This window comes from Oncorhynchus clarkii, chromosome 4 (assembly GCF_045791955.1).
Source record: "Oncorhynchus clarkii lewisi isolate Uvic-CL-2024 chromosome 4, UVic_Ocla_1.0, whole genome shotgun sequence".
NCBI classification, from domain to species: Eukaryota; Metazoa; Chordata; class Actinopteri; order Salmoniformes; family Salmonidae; genus Oncorhynchus; species Oncorhynchus clarkii.
The window spans coordinates 25394774-25416070 of NC_092150.1; the positions used below are offsets into that span (position 1 = coordinate 25394774).

Sequence of the window (21297 nt, forward strand, 5' to 3'; positions counted from 1 at the left end):
TATGTGCATGTGTGTTTGATACCATTCCTTTTATTCCGTTGCGTCCGGGATTCACCCGACGGCATTGAGGACTTTAGCACATCAGTCACTGGCTTCATTAATGAGTGTATTGATAACATCATCCCCACAGTGAACGTATGTACATATCTTAACCAGAAGCCATGCATTACAGGCTACATCTGCGCTGAGCTAAAGGCTAGAGCTGCTGCTTTCAAGGAGCGGGACACTAATCCTTACACTTATAAGAAATCCCACTACCCCTCCGACAAACCATCAAACAGGCAAAGTGTCAGTACAGGACTAAGATCGAATCCTACTACACCGGCTCTGACACTTGTCGGATGTGTCAGGATTTGCAAACTATCACTGAGCTGCCCAGTGACGCTTCGAGGCAGGCAACACTGAACCATGCCAGGAGAGCACCAGCTGTTCCAGATGACTGTGTGATCACGCTCTCTATAGCCGATGTGAGTAAGCCCTTTAAAGAGGTTAACATTCATAAGGCCACAGGGCCAGACAGACTACCAGGACACAAACTCAGAGCATGTGCTGACTAGCTAGCAAGTCTTCACTGACATGTTCCACCTCGCCCTGACCAAGTCTGTAATATCTACATGTTTCAAGCAGACCACCACAGTCCCCGTGCCCAACAATGCCAAGGTAACCTGTCTAAATTATTATTGCCCCATAGCACTCACACCTGTAGACATGGAATGCTTTGAAAGGCTGGTCATGGCTCACATCAACACCATCCTCCCAGACACCCTCGACCCACTCCAATTTGCATACCACCCCAACAGATCCCCAATATCTATTGCACTCCACACTAGTCTTTTCCATCTGGGCAAGAGGATCAGCTATGTAAGGGAATACCCCCCTGAATTGTACAAAAATGAATGTCAAAATATTGGCATTGGACAAACCATGTACACGATGTCCAATACCACCCAAAGCGGCGTTGATTCGTGCAAAGTATATGGCAAATGCCATATGGCAATTGCCAATTGTAACACCTCAAAAATCCAACAGGGGGCGAGTGCGCTCCACCTGGGTTTTTCATATTGGAAATGCAACCCAAGTCAACATCCAAAAGAAAAATTTTGAAAAAATGATATTTTTTTCAAAAACTTTTTACCCCTTAAAAAAGTGCTTTCTGGGCCCTTTTTCGAATTTCTTTCGCTTTTTTTGTCAATTACACATGTGTAAGAACTGTATGAATATACTTTTGTCCAATTTTGATATCAAATTTTTTTTTTTTTAATTACATGCGCATAAGGCATATGTTTTGTCCATTTGCAATATGATTTCATAGGAAGTCAAAAGTCAAAAGTCAAAAATGTCAAAATTTGGTAAAAAACTTCACACATCCTTAAAAAAGTGCTTTCTGGACCGTTTTTCAAAATTCTTTCAATTTTTATGTCAATTACACATGTATAAGAACTTTATCAACATACTTTAGTCATACTTTATTATCATTTTTTTTTTTTTTTTTACTAGTGCATAAGGCATATGTTTTCTCCATTTGGAATATGATTTCATAGGAAGTCAAAAGTCAAAGTCAAAAGTAACGATTTTCCTCCGTGCAACTGGTGATCTGAAATGTGCAACTGGTGATCTGAAATGTGCAACTGGTGATCTGAAATGTGCAACTGGTAACCCAAAAAAAAAAAATTTGATTCTATGTTTCCTTACTTTTTCAAAGTCACTGTGCATTTGCAATATGTTTTAATGGGCAGGTACCATCACGAATTTGTCATGCTATAAAAATCCTGCAGGAATGTGAAATTGACTGGCCCGATGAACTCGGGATGGCTTTGCAGTGATTCTGGGTCATCTCAATCGCTCGTTTGGGTTGATTTCAGAATGTCGCTTTTGGTGATGTTTTTTCACTATAGAATCATATTGCAAATGCACGTGCAACTGCTCACCCAAAAAAAAAAAATGTTTAGATTTTTTTTGTTTATGTTTCCTTACTTTTTCAAAGTCACTGTGCATTTGCAATATGTTTTTTCACTATAGAATCATATTGCAAATGCACATGCAACTGGTCATCCCCCCAAAAAAAATTTAGATTTTTTTTGTTTATGTTTCCTTACTTTTTCAAAGTCACTGTGCATTTGCAATATGTTTTTTCACTATAGAATCATATTGCAAATGCACGTGCAACTGGTCACCCAGAAAAAAAATGTTTTGATTTTTTTTGTTTATGTTTCCTTACTTTTTCAAAGTCACTGTGCATTTGCAATATGTTTTTTCACTATAGAATCATATTGCAAATGCACATGCAACTGGTCATCCCCCCCCAAAAAAATTAGATTTTTTTTGTTTATGTTTCCTTACTTTTTCAAAGTCACTGTGCATTTGCAATATGTTTTTTCACTATAGAATCATATTGCAAATGCACGTGCAACTGGTCACCCAAAAATAAAAATTTTGGATTTTTTTTGTTTATGTTTCCTTACTTTTTCAAAGTCACTGTGCATTTGCAATATGTTTTTTCACTATAGAATCATATTGCAAATGCACATGCAACTGGTCATCCCCCCCAAAAAAATTTAGATTTTTTTTGTTTATGTTTCCTTACTTTTTCAAAGTCACTGTGCATTTGCAATATGTTTTTTCACTATAGAATCATATTGCAAATGCACGTGCAACTGGTCATCCCCCCAAAAAAAATTTAGATTTTTTTTGTTTATTTTTCCTTACTTTTTCAAAGTCACTGTGCATTTGCAATATGTTTTTTCACTATAGAATCATATTGCAAATGCACATGCAACTGGTCATCCCCCAAAAAAAAATTTAGATTTTTTTTGTTTATGTTTCCTTACTTTTTCAAAGTCACTGTGCATTTGCAATATGTTTTTTCACTATAGAATCATATTGCAAATGCACGTGCAACTGGTCATCCAAAAAAAAAATGTTTTGATTTTTTTTGTTTATGTTTCCTTACTTTTTCAAAGTCACTGTGCATTTGCAATATGTTTTTTCACTATAGAATCATATTGCAAATGCACATGCAACTGGTCATCCCCCCAAAAAAAAATTAGATTTTTTTTGTTTATGTTTCCTTACTTTTTCAAAGTCACTGTGCATTTGCAATATGTTTTTTCACTATAGAATCATATTGCAAATGCACGTGCAACTGGTCACCCAAAAATAAAAAATTTGGATTTTTTTTGTTTATGTTTCCTTACTTTTTCAAAGTCACTGTGCATTTGCAATATGTTTTTTCACTATAGAATCATATTGCAAATGCACGTGCAACTGGTCATCCCCCAAAAAAAAAATTTGATTTTTTTTGTTTATGTTTCCTTACTTTTTCAAAGTCACTGTGCATTTGCAATATGTTTTTTCACTATAGAATCATATTGCAAATGCACATGCAACTGGTCATCCCCCCCAAAAAAATTTAGATTTTTTTTGTTTATGTTTCCTTACTTTTTCAAAGTCACTGTGCATTTGCAATATGTTTTTTCACTATAGAATCATATTGCAAATGCACGTGCAACTGGTCATCCCCCCAAAAAAATTTTAGATTTTTTTTGTTTATTTTTCCTTACTTTTTCAAAGTCACTGTGCATTTGCAATATGTTTTTTCACTATAGAATCATATTGCAAATGCACATGCAACTGGTCATCCCCCCCAAAAAATGTTAGATTTTTTTTGTTTATGTTTCCTTACTTTTTCAAAGTCACTGTGCATTTGCAATATGTTTTTTCACTATAGAATCATATTGCAAATGCACGTGCAACTGGTCACCCAAAAATAAAAATTTTGGATTTTTTTTGTTTATGTTTCCTTACTTTTTCAAAGTCACTGTGCATTTGCAATATGTTTCAATGGGCAGGTACCATCACGAATTTGTCATGCTCAAAATTTTTTAGATGTATTTTTTTTTGTTTCTTACTTTTTCAAAGTCACTGTGCATTTGCAATATGTTTTAAAGGGCAGGTACCATCACGAATTTGTCATGCTATAAAAATCTTGCAGGAATGTGAAATTGACTGGCCCGATGAACTCGGGATGGCTTTGCAGTGATTCTGGGTCATCTCAATCGCTCGTTTGGGTTGATTTCAGAATGTCGCTTTTGGTGATGTTTTTTCACTATAGGATCATATTGCAAATGTACAAGAGTCAAGTGGACAAGAGTCCATCAGTCAATTAGATATCATTCTGACCACCAAACTGATACAAACTGACACCAAACCCACTTTTTCCAACTCGTTTAGTAGCCAACTATTACATACTTCAGAGCTGGCCCAAAATTCACAACCCCTTCGGTTCAAACCATAAAAAAACCATAAAACACGTAGTTACGTTCTAGCTGCGGGTCCATTTCTTATGTTATGTGTTGGCCTAGCTGAGGCGACCCCGAATCCCAAGTTTCGGCTCGATAGGTCATTTGGTGTCCGAGAAAAACCCTAATTGGTGCTGAAAATCCACTATTTTCCATGACTTGCTACGGGGTCCTTGAATGAGCTATTGGACAGAAACGTTGGGGTCTGTCTATATGGGCCGAGACGTTTGCAATGCACCTAGTCTTGCGACTCTGGGACATTTCTAAATGTCGTCATTTTCGTGATGCAAAAATGAATTGAAGTTATTTCAAATGTACGAGGCTGTTTCTCGGTCCGAGAACCTTCTAGAGCCACGTAACTCACCACGCACCATCTACGGGAGGTCTAGAACAGGTTTCTAAAGTTTCGGAACTCTAGGTCTGACGGTTCTTTTTTAGCTCCAACAAAGCTAACTATTGGAGCCACTGTCTGTCTCTACGCACCCCAATACGTCCCTCCTTCCAAGTTGTGTTTTAGTGTGATTTTTTTTTCCTTTGAATTTTTTTGGGAAAAATGACTGATTTACAGTTCATGGGGGTTGCCTAATCACACATATGAAGTTTTGGAAAGATCAGACTTTTTTAACCCTTCGAAACAGCCCCTAAGACACCAATTATGGCACTTCCGGTTGGCACAGGAAGTTATAAATCAACACATATCCTCATTGGGGTATGCTGTTACAGAATCCTGAGTTTTAAGTCCTTACGTTAAGAATTGACTGATCTACACAGGGTTGAATGCACTATGTCTATCAAACTGCATGCAGTGTATGGGTAAACACTTTTAGGGGCATTTTAACCACTTCCGGTTGGTCCAGGAAGCTTAGAATCAACACAGGTAGACCTCATAGTGGCCTGATGGACTGGTACCGAAGACAGGTTCATACGGCATTCATAACCCACATAGGCCTCAGGTTGAAATTAGGGGTGCAGGCAATGTATTCCTATGGGGAGAGATGACACTGTAATCTGTGAGATCAAAAAACACTGTTTTACTGTTAAGGGTTAATGCCACACGGTCAAGGTTAGGCTTGTTCAGATCGGGAGGACCTTAGGAACATTCATGTGGTGCAATTTTTCTTCTCACTCTAACGGTTCTCTCACTGTCACCCAAAAGCAAATGACATTGTGGTGCAGGCTTCATTTTGGGCCTACTATTCTAATGCTCGCTGCGCCTAGACCGAGTGAGCTACGGTCAAGCGGGATATCTCGCTGAACTCGGTACGGCCTAGGGATTATGGTAATGCCATTTCCTGCTCTCTGTGTCTTTAAGCACCGCACTTTATCACTCCATCCTTCCTGTGTGTGTGTGAGGGAGCTTTTCTTTGACATCTGTTGGGATTAATGACTGATTTACAGTTCAGAAGGGTTACCTAGTCACACATATGAAGTTTTGGAGAGATGTGACTTTTTTAACCCTTCGAAACAGAGAGTGTGACCCAATTAAAGGCACTTCCGGTTGGCACAGGAAGCTATAAGTAAACACATGTCTTGATTTACATAGCCACTTACAGAATCCCGAGTTTTAAGTCTTTACGTTAAGAATTGACTGATCTACACAGGGTTGAATGCACTATGTCTATCAAACTGCAGGCAGTGTATGGGTAAACACTTTTAGGGGCATTTTAACCACTTCCGGTTGCTCCAGGAAGCTTAGATTCGACACAGGTAGATCTCATAGTGGCCTGATGGACTGGTACCGAAGACAGGTTCATACGGCTTTCATAACCCATATAGGCTTCAGGTTGAATTTTGTGGTGCAGGCAATGTATTCCTATGGGGAGAGATGTCACTGTAATCTGTGAGATCAAAAAACCCTGTTTTACTGTGAAGGGTTAATGCCACACGGTCAAGGTTAGGCTTGTTCAGATCGGGAGGACCTTAGGAACATTCATGTGGTGGAATTGTGCTTCTCACCCTAACGGTTCTCTCACTGCCACCCAAAATCAAATGACATTGTGGTGCAGGCTTCATTTTGGGCCTTCTTTTTTTCAAGTTTGCTGCACTCAGAACGAGCTACGGTCAAGCGGGGCGTCTCCTTGAACTCGGCACAGTCTGGAGACTATGGTGATGCCATTTTTTGTGTTGATTTCAGAATGCCATTTTGGTGATGGTCCCTCTCCGTTTAAACATATTGCAAATGTACAAAAGTCAACTAGCAAGTCAGTGTCCATCAGTCAATTAGATGTCATTATGACACCAAATGGATATCAATTGACACCAAACCCACTTTTTCCTACTCATTTAGTAGCCAACTATCACATATGTCAGAGCAGTCCCATAATTCACAGCGCCTTCGGTTTAAAACATAATAAAAAGTTAAAACACATAGTTACGTTCTAGCTGCGGGTCCAGTTCGGACATTATGTGAAGGCCTATGTGAGGCGACCCCGAATCCCGAGTTTCGGCTCGATAGGTCATTTGGTGTCCGAGAAAAACCCTAATTGGTGCTGAAAATCCACTTTTTTCCATGCCTTGCTACGGGGTCCTTGAACGAGCTATCGGACAGACACGTCGGAGTCCGTCTCTATGGGCCGAGCCGGTTTCAATGCACCTAGCCTTGCGTCTCTGAGACTTTTCTAAACGTCGTCATTTTCGTAATGGTCAAAATGAATTGAAGGTATTGCAAATGTACGAGGCTGTTTCTCGGTCCGAGAACCGTCTAGAGCCACGTAACTCACCACGCACCATCAACCGGAGGTCTAGAACAGGTTTCTAAAGTTTCGGAACTCTAGGTCTGACGGTTCTTTTTTAGCTCCAACAAAGCTAACTATTGCAGCCACTGTCTGTCTCTACGCACCCCAATACGTCCCTCCATCCAAGGTGTGTTTTAGTGTGATTTTTTTTTCCTTTGATTTTTTTTGGGAAAAATGACTGATTTACAGTTCATGGGGGTTGCCTAATCACACATATGAAGTTTTGGAAAGATCAGACTTTTTTAACCCCTCGAAACAGCCCCTGAGACACCAGTTATGGCACTTCCGGTTGGCACAGGAAGCTATAAATCAACACATATCCCCATTGGGGTATGCTGTTACAGAATCCTGAGTTTTAAGTCCTTACGTTAAGAACTGACTGATTTACACAGGGTTGAATGCACTATGTCTGTCAAACTGCAGGCAGGGTATGGGTAAACACTTTTAGGGGCATTTTAACCACTTCCGGTTGGTCCAGGAAGCTCAGAATCAACACAGGTAGACCTCATAGTGGCCTGATGGACTGGTACCGAAGACAGGTTCATACGGCATTCATAACCCATATAGACTTCAGGTTGAAATTAGGGGTGCAGGCAATGTATTCCTATGGGGAGAGATGACACTGTAATCTGTGAGATCAAAAAACACTGTTTTACTCTTAAGGGTTAATGCCACACGGTCAAGGTTAGGCTTGTACAGATTGGGAGGACCTTAGGAACATTCATGTGGTGGAATTTTTCTTCTCACCCTAACGGTTCTCTCACTGTCACTCAAAAGCAAATGACATTGTGGGGCAGGCTTCATTTTGGGCCTACTTTTCTAATGGTCGTTGCGCTTAGACCGAGCGAGCTACGGTCAAGCGGGATAGCTCGTTGAACTCAGCACAGTCTGGAGACTATGGTGATGCCATTTTTTGTGTTGATTTCAGAATGCCATTTTGGTGATGGTCCCTCTCCGTTTAAACATATTGCAAATGCACAAAAGTCAACTAGCAAGTCAGTGTCCATCAGTCAATTAGATGTCATTATGACACCAAACCCACTTTTTACTACTCATTTAGAAGCCAACTATCACATATGTCAGAGCAGTCCCATAATTCACAGCGCCTTTAGTTTAAAACATAATAAAAAGGTAAAACACATAGTTACGTTCTAGCTGCGGGTCCAGTTCGGACATTATGTGAAGTCCTATGTGAGGCGACCCCGAATCCCGAGTTTCGGCTCGATAGGTCATTTGGTGTCCGAGAAAAACCCTAATTGGTGCTGAAAATCCACTTTTTTCCATGCCTTGCTACGGGGTCCTTGAACGAGCTATCGGACAGAAACGTTGGGGTCTGTCTCTATGGGCCGAGCCGGTTTCAATGCACCTAGCCTTGCGTCTCTGAGACTTTTCTAAATGTCGTCATTTTCGTAATGGTCAAAATGAATTGAAGGTATTGCAAATGTACGAGGCTGTTTCTCGGTCCGAGAACCGTCTAGAGCCACGTAACTCACCACGCACCATCGACCAGAGGTCTAGAACAGGTTTCTAAAGTTTCGGAACTCTAGGTCTGACGGTTCTTTTTTAGCTCCAACAAAGCTAACTATTGCAGCCACTGTCTGTCTCTACGCACCCCAATACGTCCCTCCATTCAAGTTGTGTTTTAGTGTGATTTTTTTTTCCTTTGAATTTTTTGGGGAAAAATGACTGATTTACAGTTCATGGGGGTTGCCTAATCACATATATGAAGTTTTGGACAGATCAGACTTTTTTAACCCTTTGAAACAGCCCCTGAGACACCAATTATGGCACTTCCGGTTGGCACAGGAAGCTATAAATCACCACATATCCTCATTGGGGTATGCTGTTACAGAATCCTGAGTTTTAAGTCTTTACGTTAACAACTGAGTTATTTACGGAGGGTTTAGTATGTGTGTGTTATTTCAGAAAATCATAGAAAATCACAGAAATCTCGCAGAGCTCCGCAGCACACTTTAAAAAGATTCGTATGAACACCCTGCAACTGGATCTGTAACCGTTGAAAAAAAAAACGCCTATTTGTGACCATCGCCAAGTTGTCATTGTTCCGTTTCTCTTAAATGACGATAGATAAATGGCTGGTTCTTTTTTTATTGACACCGGAGGCTCCTTGACTTTGACCTGAAGTGGAAAAATAATTTCTCTTTTTCCATTTAGGACCTTTAATCCCAGAAAAACGGCCATAACTCAAAAACCGTCGAGGCCTAGACGCCATCTTGTTCGGGGCCAACTGCCCATTATGCCAAACCTACGCTCACCAAGTTTCGGCTTCGAAATATTTTCCGTTTTCGAGATAAGGCCCCGTCGTGATTCGTGATGTTTTGCCAAATTGCCATATGATTCCGTATGCCCTCTTGTGGGAAATTCCGGGACAGCGGAAAAACGGTCAAAAACTTGTTTATTTTATAAAACGGAAACCGAATGTCCGACAAAGTTCATTTGATGACTTCCCGGTAGGTCTGGCCCTACCGCACGGCCCGACGCCGACCGCAAATTTTACAAACGATTTCGGACGTCTAGTAAGGGACCGTACATTTGCAATATGGACTTTCTCACTGATCATACACGAAATGCCGAAATGTTCCCTTAAGGTATGTCAGAATGCTGTTCATTGACCACAGCTCAGCGTTCAACACCATAGTGCCCTCCGAGTTCATCAATAAGCTAAGGACCCTGGAACTGAACACCAGGATCCTGGACTTCCTGACGGCCTGCCCCAAGGTGGTGATGGTAGACAACAACATATCTGCAACGCTGACCCTCAACACAGGTGCCCCTCAGGGGTGCGTGCTTGTACTCCCTGTTCACCCACGACTGCGTGGCCGTGCACAACTCCAACACCATCATTGAGTTTGTCGACAACACAACAGTGGTAGGCCTGATCACCGATGACGACGAGACAACCTCGTCTAGGGAGGGAGGAGATTAGAGACCTGACAGTGTGGTGCCAGGACAACAACCCCCCCCCCCCCCCCCCCCCCCCCTCATTGTCAGCAAGGTAAATGAGCTCATCGTGGACTTCAGAAAATGGAGGGCTGAGCACGCCCACATTCATAACGAGGGTAATGTAGCGGAGTGGGCCGAGAGCTTCATGTTCCTCGGTGTCCACATCATTGAGGATCTATCATGGTCCACACACACCAACACAGTCATGAAGAGTGTAAGACATCGCCTCTTCTTCCTTTAGGAGGATGTAAAGATTTGGCATTGGCCCCTCAGACACTCAAAAATTAGTAAAACTGCACAACAGAGTATCTTGACTGGCTGCATCACCGCTTGGGATCTGACCTCATGGCTCTGCTGACGGTAGTGCGTACAGCCCAGTACATCACTGGGGCTGGGCTCCCCACCATCCAGGACCTCTATACCAGGCGGTGTGAGAGGAAGGCCAAAAACATTTTCAGACTCCAGCCTCCCAAGTCTCTGCTTTCGCATGACAAGCAGTACTGATGCACCAAGTCGTGAATCAACAAGACCCTGAACAGCTTCTACCCCCAAGCCATGACTGCTACATAGTTAGCTAAATAGTTAACCAATTGACCATTTTGCACAAACTTGTTTTACTCTTAACATACACTGCTGCTGTTTATTATCTGTCACTTCATTCCTAGTTATATGTAGATACAGTGCCTTCAGAAAGTATCCACATTTTGTTGTGATACAGCTTGAATTCAAAATAGATTAAAAATATGTTGTTCTGTTACCCTTCCATACACAATACCCCATAATGACAACTTTAAACATGTTTTAAGAATGTTTTGATAATTTTGGGGAAATGAAATACAGAAATAAAGAAAATATTGACACCCCTGAGTCAAAACATGTTGTAATTACATTTGGCAGCGATTACAGCTGTGAGTCTTTCTGGGTAAGTCTCCAAGAGTTTTGCACAACTGGATTCTACAATATTTGCACATTATTCTTTAAAAAAAACTTCAAGATCTATCATGTTGGTAATGTTGATCATTGCTAGACACCTATTTAAGTCTTGCCATAGATTTTCAAGTCAATTTAAGTGCAAACTGTAGCTAGGCCACTCAGGAACATTCAATGTCGTCTTGGTAAGCAACTCCAGTGTATATTTGGCCTTGTGTTTTAGGTTATTGTCCTACTGAAATGGGAATATGTCTCCAAGTGTCTGTTGGAAAGCAGACAAAACCAGGTTTTCCTCAATGATTTTGGCTGTGCTTAGCTCTATTCCGTTTATTTTTATCCTACAGAACTCCATAGTCCTTGCTGATGAAAAGCATACCCATAACATGATGCAGCCACCACCATGCTTGAAAATATGAAGGGTGGTTTTCAGTGATGTGTTTTGTTGAATTTGCCCCAAACATTACACTTTGTATTCAGGACATAAAGTGAATATGTTTGCCACATTTTTTGCAGTTTTACTTTAGTGTGATATTGCAAACAGGACGCATGTTTTGGAATATTTTTATTCTGTACATGCTTCCCTCTTTTCACTCTTTTCTACCTAATCATTTAGGTTAGTATTGTGGGTTTCCTTCCTCTTCGGCAACTGAGTTAGGAAGGAGGCCTGTATATTTCTAGTGACTGGGTGTATTGATACACCATCCAAATTGTAATGAATAACTTCACTATGCTCAAAGGGATATTGTATTCAATGTTTGATTTTAATTTGTTTTCCCCCATTTATCAATATGTACCGTTCTTTGAAATACATTGGAAAACTTCCCGGTCTTTATGGTTGAATCTGTGTTTGATATTCACGACTTGATTGAGGAACTTTACAGATAATTGTATGTGTGGGGTACAGAGATGAGGTATATTAAAACATCCCATTAAACATTATTATTGCACACAGAGTCAATGCAAATTTGTTAAGCAAATGTTTACTACTGAACGTATTTATGCTTCCCATAACAAACGGGTTGAATACTTATTGACTCAAGACATGTCACCTTTTCGTTTGTAAAATAATTGTAAAAATGTAAATTCAGGCTGTAATGCAACAAAATTAGGAAAAAGTCAAGGGGTGTCAATACTTTCTGAAGGCACTGTATCTATCTCAATTACATTGTATCCCTGCAAATAGACTCTGTGCTGGTGCCCTGTGTATATAGACAAGTTATCGTTACTCATAATTTATTTATAAATACTATTAATATTACATGTTTTACTTTTTCTATTATTTCTCAATTATTCTTTCTTTCTGCATTCTTGGGAATCGCCTGTAAGTAAACATTTCACTGTTAGTTTACACCTGTTGTTTTACGGAGCATGTGACTAATACAATTGGATTTGATTATGATTTGATTTGACTAATTATAATGGATTAAGTGAAAAGGTCAGTGCTGGTGTGTTGAGACTTCAGATCAGCTTTGAGCACTATCAAATTCCCAGTTTTGCCCCAGTTTTGGTCAAACTAACAGTTCTGCTGTCCACATGTGTCTTGACAGGGTGTTTTGTGTTGTATTTGTGTCTCATTACAGCATTAACTTGTCTTTAATATAGGATTTGTATCTATCTATTTTTACCCAAGATGTATGTTCAGTATCTTGCTGCTCCATGGGCATGTAGGAACACTCTAAGCCATGCCAATGTCAGGCCAATGACAGTCTAATCATTTACAGATAAAGACACATTGTTCATCATGATTCATCGAATGGAAAATTTTATTTTGTACATTTTCTTTTTGAAAATGCTTTGTATTCAGAGAAAGTAGTCTAGTGATCAATGTGAGCATTGCGTACTATATTTATTGCAACACTGGATCATGGTCAGTTTGTTTCGTCACTGTTTAAAAATAAATGAATATATACAGTACCAAAACCCAAAATGTAAACCATATCATGTACTATATATTTTTTAATAAATTGATATACAGTATATTCTGTGTTTGTTCAATATTTGTGCCAGTCCATCTGGAATCCAAGTGGGTGTAATTATCAATCCTACCACAACATTTGTTTGTACAATGGACTATTTTGAGAGAAAAAGTAGCAGGGTAATTTAATTGGGTCCAAAGTGTGACCTTGAATTTGAGTGTTTAGTTTACTGATGCATTTGGAGGTTTTTCTCTGAACCTCATTGCTCTGTAATCACCCAATGTTAATGTTGGGGTGTTACTAGGAGATTAAGAATAAGCATAATATCCAGCACTGAGAAAGTGTTTACCCTTCGCACCTCTCTGAGCAGACCTATTTACATGGAGTACCTTGATTTAATATGTTCCTCTCCAAATGCTGCATAGTTTAGAATGCTGTATGTTTGTTTACTTAAAGGGATACTTTGGCAGATACCCATAGACTTAGTCATTTTGCTAATGCTAGTTAGCATTATCTCGCAAAACTACCTCAAACTTATTTCTTGCTGGACACATACAAACGGTATCCATGTGTTCATCTGACTCTGGGGAAGTAGATAAAGGGCCTTGTTGCCAAAATCCCAATTTTCACAGCGCTTTCTGTTCAAAACATCACAATTGTTCGTGTCATTCTGGATTTTCACAGACTAGTTAAGACAAAGGACATTTGCATCACAAGACTAGGCTAAGTGCATGTAGTTCTGTCTTGACTGTCTAATACCTTGTATTTGGTCATTTATGAAAGAAATCCCACTGATATTTTCAACATTAGTGAAGGTTGATTGAATTATCTGAGATGTTTTCACCTTGATGTTGTGGCTGTGCTAAAAGCTTTCTGATTAGTACCTAGCCATTCATTATGTTGTCCTCTAACTGTGAGCTAAAACTGTTGCCTTAGTGACATACAGTATAGTGGATAGTATATGTAATTTCAGGAAGCTAGAGCAATGTCATTTATTTCTAGTTGTTTTCATATACAGTATGTAGACAGTCATTCTAGATAACAATTCCCTTAAAATACGAAAGCAAAACTTAATTTTCTGTAAAGTCTCTTCCCTTTTTGCAAAATCAGTTAAATGACCCCGCCAGTATTCAACTGAATAGCAGGTAATATCAAACTTTGCATAATTTAACATCTTGTTTGGATTCTTATGACATACACAACACTGAGGCATCATTTGTTTGGGAAGGATCAACATAAAATAAAACTCAACAGGAAATAATAGAAATGTACTCTATGTTCAGTTGTTCACTAGTGTATTCACATATAGTATGTATGCACACATGCATGCACACATGCCACACAATGATTCACCCACACAGTATCTCATAACAATGGCTTGAAATTATTCCACTTCATCATTATGTACATTATGTACCTTTCAATTTGGTGTTATTAGTGACTTTTATGGACAACTTACAGCCTTTGTAAAGTGATCAAATATTGCGTTATAGGTAAGAAACTGTTGTTTACACCACAGTAATTGTGCTTTTATTTACTGGAGAATAGAGAATGGCTTCTACTTGGTCATTTAGAAACAACTGTATTGATTCGTAAGAGGTTCAATCATCCCGAGATTCTGGGCTAAAAGCTGATCAGTATCCTATTCACATTTGTTATCCACTAAATCTGTGGGAGGACTGTTATACACTGAGTGTACAAAATATTAGGCACACCTGCTCTTTCAATGACAGACTGACCAGGTGGATTAGGTGAAAGCTATGATACCTCATTGATGTCACATGTTAAATCCACTTCAATCAGGATAACGGGAGGAGGCAGGTTAAAGAAGGATTTTTAAGCCTTGAGACAATTGAGACATGGATTGTGTATGTGTGGTGAATGGGATGGTGAATGGGCAAGACAGAAGACAGATTTAAGTGCCTTAGAAGGGGGTATGTTAGGTGCCAGGCGCACTAGTTTGAGTTTGTCAAAAACTGCAACACAGCTGGGTTTTTCACGCTCAACAGTTTCCCATGTGTATCAAGAGTGATCCACCATGAAAAGGACATCCAGCTAACTTGACACAACCTAATTGGCCTCCATATACCTCTTACAGACTTTCCATGTGGATGGGGATATTAGAAATGTAATCAAAGCCTACTGGATGACAATTTGTTCTTAACTAGGATGTAATAGGATGTCAAATGACGAATAGGCTGTAAAATTATGAAAAATGTCTTGAATCTTCAACATAGAAATGCTGCCAAAAATAATTTATTTACTCTTTACAGATGACAATCATCCATGATTCACCAAATTATATTTTAAAAAAGGAATACAAATTTTTACACGTGACCCATTTCAGGAAACTAGGCATATGTTGCAGGTCACTACTTCACTGGAGAGGCATTTGAACGTAAAGTTGATTTTTCTTTTTATCAATACGCGTTTTTTGGGTAGAAATGCCTTCTCGAACATGTGAACTTTCATGTACCTTTTAATAACAAACTTGAATGACATCTGTAAATATGAATACAATTGTTAAGTTACGAGCCTAGTTGGTTTAACCACAGAAAAAGTCAGCAACCTTCCTGCTAGCCATGATTGGTTGAGATAATGAGTGGGCTGGACATGCTGAGAGATGAGTTTGGATTGGTCTGCCAAATAGCACGCTTCTGTCTTTTGGAGCTGTTCAGTATGTATAGATAATCCTGTCTGCTTCTTTTCAAATGTATTGTGTAGTAAAACTGCATTGCGCTCCACTTTCTGGAGGTCCAAGTTTTGACATGAGTGGAATGATGATAGCTAAGGAGATGGAGAAAACACCTGTCTCCGGATTACACCTTCAAACCACGGCATACGACAGGAGACGCGTCCATCCATGAATGATGGAAAATATATGAAAAATATATGGCACATGGAATCCAAATGAGGGTGGTCTATGGTGATAGGTGGGATGGGCTGAGAGGTGGGATTAAAGATAGCTTTGCTGTATATAAAAGTACCATGTATGTAAAGTGTGATATGTCAACGGTATGTATATGTACCAAAAAATATATTTTTTAAAGATGTGTGTGTGTGTGTGGATGGCTTCATAAAAAAATGGTGCGAGGCATTGGAGTCAACGTGGGCCAGCATCCGCTTTCGACCCCTTGTAGAATTGAGGCTGTTCTGGGGGCAAAAGGGTATGCAACTCAATATTAGAAAGGGGTTCCTAATGTCTGTAAACTCGGTGTATACCATATATATTTTTTACCTTTATTTTATCAGGTAAGTTGACTGAGAGCACATCATCATTGACAGCAACGACTTGGAACAGTTACAGGGGGGAGAGGGGCATGAATGAGCCAATTGGAAGCTGGGGATGATTAGGGGGCCATGATGGTATGAGGGCCAAATCAGGAATTTAGCCAGGACACCAGGGTTAATACCCCTGGTGTTGATAGAGGATGTAACATAGTACAGGGCCATACTTTTCAAATAGGTAAAGCTACTGTATGCACTCTGATCATACTACAGTGCTTGTGAAAGGCACAGTAGCACTACCCATGCTTTGTCAAGCCTCTACTTTTTGTCAAAATCAGATATAAGTTATAGCAATGTTTGTGTCTTTGAATTCTAACGACACAATGAGGCATGAATTGTTAGGGAAGGATTATACATGTAACTGCACACCTATACTCCGTAAGGTTCCAATCTATACACACCCTATTAGATAATCATAACGCAACTTAACCTCTTGAAACTAGGGGGCACTATTTTAATTTTTGGAAAAATAACGTTCCCAAAGTAAACGGGCTATTTCTCAGGACCAGATGCTAGAATATGCATATAATTAACAGCTTAGGATAGAAAACACTAAAGATTCCAAAACTGTAAAAATATTGTCTGTGAGTATAACAGAACTGATTTTGCAGGCGAAAGCCTGAGAAAAATCCAATCAAGAAGTGACTCTTATTTTGAAACCCCTTTGTTCCTATGCATCCCTATTGCCCATTGAAAGGGATATCAACCAGATTCCTTTTTCTATGGCTTCCCTAAGGTGTGTACAGCCACTAGACAAAGTTTCAGGCTTTTATTTTGAAAAATGAGCATGAGCAATAACATTGCGTCAGTGGTCAGGTGGTGGCTCTCAGAGTGATTTGTGCGTAATAGACAAAGGCGGCCATTGTTCCTCTCGCTCCTACTGAAAAGCCAATTGTCCCTGTTGATATATTATCGAATAGATATTTGAAAAACACCTTGAGGATTGATTATAAAAAACGTTTGCCATGTTTCTGTCGATATTATGGATCTAATTTGGAGTTTTTTTCGGCGTTGTCGTGACCGCAATTTCCAGTGGATTTCTCAACAAAACGTGGACATGAAACGGAGGTATTATGGCTATAAAAATAATCTTTATGGAACAAAAGGAACATTTGCTGTCTAACTGGGAGTCTCGTGAGTGAAAACATCCGAAGCTCATCAAAGGTAAACGATTTAATTTGATTGCTTTTCTGATTTTCGTGACCAAGCTTCCTGCTGCTAGCTGGACATAATGCTATGCTAGGCTATCGATAAACTTACACAAACGCTTGTCTTGCTTTGGCTGTAACGCATCATTTCAAAATCTGAGATGACAGGGTGATTAACAAAAGGCTAAGCTGTGTTTCATTATATTTTACTTGTGATTTCATGAATATGAATATTTTCTAGTAATATCTTTTGACCGTTGCGCTATGCTAATTAGTGTAGATGATGACAATTCTCCCGAATCCGGGATGGGTAGTTTTATTAACAGCTATAATATTTGGATATCTTAAATGAATAAACACTAGCGTCACTATCAAGCTTTCAATGTACTATTATAGGTGACACAGATTGATGTCAATGGCAGATGCCCCAATGGTATCGCTAGCCCACCACCCCTTTTCCCTGTCATGTAAGGGACAGATACAGTCATATGAAAAAGTTTGGGCACCCCTCTGAGGCTGCATAATAATTTACTCTGTCATCACAGAAAATGATCACAGTGGCATGCCATTCATTTTCTAATTAAAGCTGAGTACTGGGGTATTGTCCAGACAAATATTTTTAGTGTAGCAATATTAAGTTGTATGAAATTAAATCAGATGTGAAAAATAGGCTATGCAAAAATGTGGGCACCCTTGCCATTCTGTTGATTTGAATGCCTGTAACTACTTAGCACTGATGAATTGGAACACACAATTGGTTTGGTGAGCTCATTAAGCCTTAAACTTCATAGACAAGTGCATCCAATCATGAGAAAAGGTATTTAAAACCTGTTATGGCTGCGATCCCCGTACAGGGACCTACATCAGGGGAAATTTCAGAGTGACAACTAAAAATACAACCTTGTAACATTAAACATTCTTGAAAATGCAAGTGTCCTACACCCTTCAAAAGATTAGAATCTTGGTAATCAAACGACGTTTTCCAATTTAAAATAGCTATTACAGAGAATAAATCCCATGCTTTTGTTTGAGAAGAGCAATCAACAACAGAAACATTTTCCACCATGACAGTTTTTACACATTCACATCTGAAGGTAAAATTATGACTTACATTCTGATATCTTGCTCTTATTTCTCTTCCTGAGGCTCCCAGTGATCAAATGAAGTGCCTTTTTCTTTGATAAAATCCATTTTTATAGCCTAAATCGAAACATTTTGTAAATCGTTTGTGCCGTGAATTCCATCTCTATCGATTTTTTACGGAGCATTCGACGTGATTCCCCCCTGTAAACAATTGTTTAGCTAGTCATGGTGGGTTTCAGTGCATTCCTCTGGATGTTTGCAACACAGCCAAACATCATTGTTTTTTTGCGGGGAGTATTGACCGAAGTGAGCTGATTTGAAGACAACGATAAATTACTACCTTACGCACCAATAATTTTAGCGAAGCTTCATTGATTGACTATATTTCTGCCCAATGACCACTGATCTTCTTGACATCTAGCTGGGTAGATAGCCAATGAGCTGAGGTAAACGCCAGTATGTAATGGTTTGGGGTTGGACCACAATTCTTTGTTTGTAATTGCATGCGCAGGGAACTCCATTCTCACCTTGACGATCAGAGGAGTTGCTTTTTACGCGCAGCTGTATTTCGGAAAGTTGTAGTTTCAACGATTTCATTGAAGATATCATGGCGAATAAATCATGTAAAGCGAAGTCAAACTCTAAAGTAAAAGTGAAAGTGAGACAGATTTTTTGTTTGAGGAATCTTGGAGTGTTATGATTCAAACGAACTGAGGAGCTGTTTCTGCAAGGACAGGACGTACTTCTGGACGGGTAAGTGCTAATGCCTTTATGAAATATAAAAAATATATATATATTATATATATAAAATTATTATTATTTTTTTATTTTTTTATTTTTGCAATGAAATGTGTGGTTTGTTTGTGTGTGTGTGTGTTGGTTTGTTTGGGTGTGTGTGTGTGTGTATATACAACAATGACCGGAGTTGAATGGAACAGCACTTCACCTTAGTGACTGTTCCCTCTGCTCTATACAATACATATCTGTTTATTTTATGTGATGATAAAAGGCTCATACAATACAAATATTTTTTAAATGTTTTCTTTCACAGTGATAGCGACTCCGACTGGGAGCCCCTGGTACCAAGCTGCCCGCTCTACCTGTGCCCCCAGTGGTGTTCATATGCCACAGTTCATTACTGCAGGCATGACTGTGCCTCAGGGCCAAAAGGGCACAGCATTGAGGCGTCGTTGTGTTCTGTGTCGCATGAAATGCACCACTTGTTCAGTTTGCCTCTGCTTTACATCAGAAAGAGACTGCTATGGGACATGGCACAGGCAGCAAAATATTATGACGAGGACTTCCAAGGGGTGTACTGTTTTTTTTGTAATATTTATTTTCTAATATTAAAAAAATAAAAAATAATTGTGTGTGTGTGTTAGAATTGCTTTTTGATATGTTGTATATAGTTATTTGCACTGCTGTATATAGTTATAGGTCATTTCACCAATTCGGCCACTTGGGTACATTTGGGCAACTTGTGTGGGACACCTGGGTGACTTCATGCTAAATGTCATGTAGCTCACCCATTCCTGAAGTTATCAGTCTGAATCTTTGCACACCTACAGTTGCCCTCTTGTGTTATCCATCAAACTTATCTCCAGCATCCTATCTGACTGTGTGGCTATTCTAGTACATGTGAAAGATGATACTACAACAATAAAAAACATGGGGGCCTCAAAACAACTCTCAAATGACCTGAAAACAAAGATTGTTCAACATTATGATTTAGAGGAAGGCTACAAAAAGCTATCGCTGAGATTTAAGCTGTCAGTGTCCACTGTGAAGAAATGGAAGACCACAAGCACAGTTCTTGTTAAGTCCAGAAGTGCTAGGCCAAGTAAAATATTGGAGATGCAAAGGCGAAGGATGGTGAGAACGGTCAAAAACAGCCCACAGACCACCTCCAAAGACCTACAACATCATCTTGCTGCAGATGGTGTCACTGTGCATCGTTCAACAATTCAGCGCACTTTGCACAAGGAGAAGCTGTATGGGAGAGTGATGCGAAAGAAGCCTTTTCTGCACACACGCCACAAACAGAGTCGCTTGAGGTATACAAACGCACATTTGGATAAGCCAGCTTCATTTTGGAATAAGGTGCTGTGGACTGATGAAACAAAGATTGAGTTATTTGGTCATAACAAGGGACATTATGCATGGCGGCAAAAGAACACAGCGTTCCAAGAAAAACACTTGCTACCCACAGTAAAATTTGGTGGGGGTTCCATCATGCTGTGGGTTCGATCATGCTGTGGGGCTGTGTGGCCAGTGCCGGTATTGGAATCTTGTTAAAGTTGAGGGTCGCATGGATTCCACTCAATATCAGCAGATTCTTGGGAATAATGTTGAAAAATCAATCACAAAGTTAAAGTTATGCCGGGGCTGGATATTTCAAAGACAACGACCCAAAACACTGCTCAAAATCTACCCGGGCATTTATGCAGAGGAACAAGTACAATATTCTGGAATGGCCATCCCAGTCCCCAGACCTGAATATCATTGAGAATCTGTGGGATGATTTGAAGCGGGCTGTCCATGCTCGGCAACCATCAAACCTAACTGAACTGGAGATGTTTTGTAAGGGGGAATGGTCCAAAATACCTACATCCAGAAACCAGACACTCATTAGAGGCTATGGGAAGCGTCTAGAGGCTGTTATTTTAGCAAAAGGAGGCTCTATTAAATATTGATGTGATTTTTCTATTGGGGTGCCCAAATTTATGCACCTGTCTGATTTTGTTTTGATGCATATTGCACATTTTCTGTTAATCCAATAAACCTCATTTCACTACTGAAATATTACTGTGTCCATCAGTTATTTGATAGATCAAAATGAAATTGCTGATCCAAACACCCAATTATTTACAAATGGAAATCATGAAAATTGTCAGGGTGCCCAAACTCTTTCATACGACTGTATATCTAAGCCTCA

The 21297-nt window shown here is 39.5% G+C and overlaps 1 pseudogene; it reads left to right on the forward strand.

Annotated features, from left to right (window-relative positions):
* LOC139407953 (inactive N-acetylated-alpha-linked acidic dipeptidase-like protein 2) overlaps positions 1–21297 on the forward strand; it is a 195844-nt pseudogene that overhangs the window by 136263 nt on the left and 38284 nt on the right.